Source organism: Mizuhopecten yessoensis, unplaced genomic scaffold, assembly GCF_002113885.1.
Source record: "Mizuhopecten yessoensis strain PY_sf001 unplaced genomic scaffold, ASM211388v2 scaffold10971, whole genome shotgun sequence".
In the NCBI taxonomy this organism is placed as follows: domain Eukaryota; kingdom Metazoa; phylum Mollusca; class Bivalvia; order Pectinida; family Pectinidae; genus Mizuhopecten; species Mizuhopecten yessoensis.
Genome location: NW_018408813.1, coordinates 496,365 through 501,001, shown reverse-complemented (window position 1 = coordinate 501,001; position 4,637 = coordinate 496,365). Strand labels below are relative to the sequence as shown.

Sequence of the window (4,637 nt, the reverse complement as noted above, 5' to 3'; positions counted from 1 at the left end):
CCCCCCCGAGGACGCTTCGATTTCCCCACCAGAGCAAACATTTTGAGGCCTAATAGTCCTTAACATGTCTTGTCATATAAGGACAAGCCTTCACGGAGTCTTATCCGGACAGTATGGATCGAGGAAAGCTGAAAATATTGCGATATTGATATAGACAAATTGGCAATCGGCAGTACCTGCACAAAATAAATAAATACAAGTGTTACCTTGGTATAAGTGTGTTATCCAAGCTGTAAATAACCAAACGCGACACAGGAGTAAGCTAAACCATGTTAACTTGTCCTGGTGTATGTTTACGAGTCACTAGGTTCACATTTTTTTGCACGTGTCTGAGAACAGTCAGGATCACTAGTGCACTGTCGGTACAAAATGATTGTTTGACATTCAACGTCTTGTTGTCTTATCGCCGTGGGAATCGAACCTCCGTCACCGACATTGGTCGATTTGGACGATATCTTATATAATAGCGTCATATAAACACGGCCTACTGCTCTAATGACATGAAAGTAGCGATAAGAATTTCAAAGATTACAGCAGAAGACCAGCATTATCCCTAGCCCGTACAACGAATCAAACCTTGCCAAATAAATGTTTGTTTTAAACTACATCACATTTCTTGATATATTATACAAAAATGAGACATTTATGCATTGATTTTGTGCGTAGGACATTTATGTGGAATAAAGCCCATTTTAGTTCCAATATTGTACCATAGTACATTTTACGCAATTATATACTGTTGATTTGTTTTAGATAAAGTGTTTTGTACTTATATACACGTTCATGCATGTGGAACGAAAAGGAACATTTTTACTGTTGTTTTGTTCCAATTTACACGTTCATGCTGAACAAAAAAGAACATTTATACCTCGACATTGTACCACCATCACATGTACTTGGTACATACACTAAGCAATTATAATTATTGTCTCACGGTTCAAATATATATAGTATAAAAAAGAAATGATTAATGGTACACATTTATGTGGTATGGGATATAAATGAATCATTTTTATACCTTACGTTTGAATACACGATGAAATGGTGAGCCGTGCAGTAGCAGATACACCGGTGAAGTATTTGTTTGAAAACTGACTTACTAACGAAATCAAGCGTGTACACACCAATATAAATGACGAGACAGGATGATTCCCAGACTGCGAAGCTAGTTTATTGTATAACAAATAATAGTAAAACTCTTTAAAACATGTTTTATTAAACAGCAACATACGGTTTAAATACCTAATGTTTCGTAAAATAATTCTGAGTACCTGATGTCATTCAGTAATGATCTCCAAAAGTACTGTCAGATAATGGCTTTGTAATGGATCTGTCGAACTGACAAATCGAACAAAGATTTACTTATAATTTGTTTTTGGATATTTTATATAACAAGGCCTACTATGGAGTCAGTAAAATAGCTATAAAAGAGCCCTCACTACGTAACTATAGTGAAAATCAATGGCACAAAAAATGTATCCCTTCATGCAAATCGATTGAATAAGGTTTATAAAACACACTTGTATTCTGCAGCAAGTATGAGATGACTTCCCTTCCGTCTATTTTGGTCTTCATCTTTTCGGCTTTGAATTATGGTTTCATCTTCGGAAGCATTTATTTTACAGATTTTCAAAACATTTTTTTTCAGATCACATTTGCTCTTATTGGCAAATCGCGGTCCTGGAATTACAAATGTACATTATAATTGAAAATCTGACATAAAAGAACCTCTGTCTGTTTGTGAAAGGTTTAGTAGGATACTTCAAAAACAATCTTAATCATCTGGTAAATGGTATAGTTTTGTAAAGTCTATTCAACTAGCGTGATCAAAGTACATTATTAAAGTTTGCTTAATCACAAAATATTTTCCGAAACAAACTTTTAACATTAATATATTCATGAATATAATACGATATAATGGGACTTGCTTTCTACAACATAAACATATATTTCAATTCCTACTCAAGCTGGACTTAATGCAACTACCAAATGTAACCTGTTGCATTTGACCAGATTAACATTGCCTGTGCGTATGATTTTGCGACGGGAGATAACTATTGACATGTTTAAACAAATATACCACTTGAGATTTCACATTTTTATTGAAGCAACACAAGAAATTGTTCAAACAACCAAGAACGACCAATCATATTATCAGCTCACGGTTGCTAGCGTTAGTGACAAGTCTTATACTGCCCTAAAAATTCTCCTTCCAGCTATCCATTCTGCCTTGTGTAAGTAGACAACCCTCGGTACAAACCGATAACGTATATTCACAGGGGTTCGTTACAAACGTCTGAAATAAACATATCATGCTATAACTGCTATGGGTCACAGCATACATAAACAGATGTATGTTTATGTGTGCTGTGACCCATATCAATATATCATATGTGTATAAATGTATGTTTATGTGTACTGTGACACATAACAGTATAGCATATGTGCATTTCAGACATTTGTAACGAACTCCTTTGGTAGATTCATGTGGTCCCGTCGTATATGAAACACAGTCGAACAGCCAAATGTCATATTAAATGTTTCGTCCTTTCAAGCCACGTCTGGTTTCCTGTTTAATTCGACATTCAATAACTGCAGCTTCACATTCAAGAAGATACAGAACCTAGAAATTTAGCGGCTTTCCACTTAGAGCTAATAAAAAGATGGCTGCCGTAGACTCGCAGCTGAGCCTGTGCACCGCGTCTAGACATTATTCTTCCGCGATGACGCATCATAAAATTTGATATCTTATGAATTCATCAGCAAAATTTGAATATGGCATCTAACATATGGTTTTGTGTTTTGTAACTACATACTTTGGCTATCAATGTACACCATCACGTTGTATGATGGTCTTTCAATGCGGACTATATATTTTACATTACATCAATACATAGACTTGCACAAGCTCCAGAACCTGGGACAAACGATCAGAATGATTTCACAAGTTCCAATTATTGAAAAAAAACGTGTTGATTGAAACATAAGGATTCAATCTTGCTTTGGTCGATTTCATTGGGTGATGAATTGAGTTGGTCTTGAAACAAATTTAACATGAACTGCTTCGCAGTTCATTAAATTTGCTTCAGGACCAACTCAATTCGGGAGGCACGGTAGTTCGCCGGGCGCGTGACCGAATGGTTGCGGGTTCGCGCCACGGCACGGCAATGTGTTGTGTCCTTGATCAAGACAATTTACTCCGTTTGTTCCAGTCTACTCAGCTGTAAATGAGTACGTGGTTGGGCAGTGTTATAATTGCTGAATGCTGGCTGTTAGCGCCGAAATGACAGCTCCGGCTGTCAATCGGTAAAATTGCCTCGTTCGATGGTAAAAATAATATTAGAATAATTGAACATTAATGATTTTAAAATGGCTGCCCTCTTTTAACCATCGTTTTTTATTGTTCCCAACTCTATGCTGTCGCAGTAGGTTCAAAGGTCGCTAAAGGGTCTCGTTCAAGTCCAATCTCACGACAATGTCACAACATTGAGTAGTAGTATGTTAATAACTTCTTTCACAGTATTATGTATCACATGTTAGACAACGGCTCACCAGAGAAGCCTATAAACGCAGTATTTGTTATAAGTATGCCTGTTTTAAAGTATCTGTGGTGTGGAAAAGGTGTCGATAAGTTGTTATAACGTGGTCCTAGTCCATTGTCGAATGTTCATATTTAAATATACTCTTCAAAGTCGGGGGTCCCTTTTATGATTTATCATTATTGAACATGGAAGTAACCAAACTCGATCTGCTGTCTCCAATAGCAAACACCTCTCTTTGTTCTTCAACTTACTCTTTTTTCGACACACAATGAATTGCTTTGTTACTTTCATATAAGAAAGGTTAAGTATGAGACTTCTTCACAATTTAAATTAATCCGGCAAATTTTCCAATTACATCAAGCCGTATTCTATTAGCGTATTTCTACGTAGATTGAAATTAAAAATATTTTCCAACCAAATTTTCAAAATTACCATATCATAAATAAATCATATTACATGATACAATGAAATGGGTTCCAAGAACTACTCCAGTTCAGACGGGAAATAAACATTACGTACCTGCTATTTCCCGGGTAGATGACCGAATACAAAAAGGAGAATGTCGATGAGCGCAACCTACAAAATGTACCTATATATAGACGGTAAGCAGTAGATCGAGAAACGAAAGACGCAATTCCGCGTTTAAGCGTGTGCATTCAGTTCCCGTCCCATCTTCCACCTGGCCGACTTATTGATATAAATTGAACAAAACTTAATCGAGCGCACACCGACAACATTTATGAAATAATAGAAATTAATCGAATATTGCAAACATAACTGAAGCATGATGCGTCATCCATTTGGGAAATATATAGATAAAAGATTTCGAATATTCTTGGTCTACTGAAAAAACAATACAATACATTTATTGCATTTGCTGTTGTGTATGTTGTTATACAAACTTAATAAGCCTGACAGGAGACAACACACATGCGACGTCATTATCGAACTATTTCATTGCATGTAGTATTTACGGTGGCTGGTACATACTAAAATGGGATTCGGATAAAATCCGGAATAATGCAAAATAAAAAACGATTCTTTGTTTCTCCGAGATTGTCCATGTTTCACTAGGTCGAAGGGAACGTGATTCCC

The 4,637-nt window shown here is 36.2% G+C and overlaps 1 protein-coding gene across 2 annotated transcripts in view; it reads right to left on the bottom strand.

Annotated features, from left to right (window-relative positions):
- The window catches only part of LOC110464195 (carbohydrate sulfotransferase 15-like), a 10,242-nt gene extending 9,886 nt beyond the window's left edge, over nucleotides 1-356 (bottom strand). For both annotated transcript variants that reach the window (XM_021519280.1, XM_021519281.1), the window contains exon 1: nucleotides 207-356. The gene's annotated coding sequence lies outside the window, so the exon portion shown is untranslated. The remainder of the gene's footprint in view (nucleotides 1-206) is intronic.
- Nucleotides 357-4,637: the final 4,281 nt, after the last annotated feature.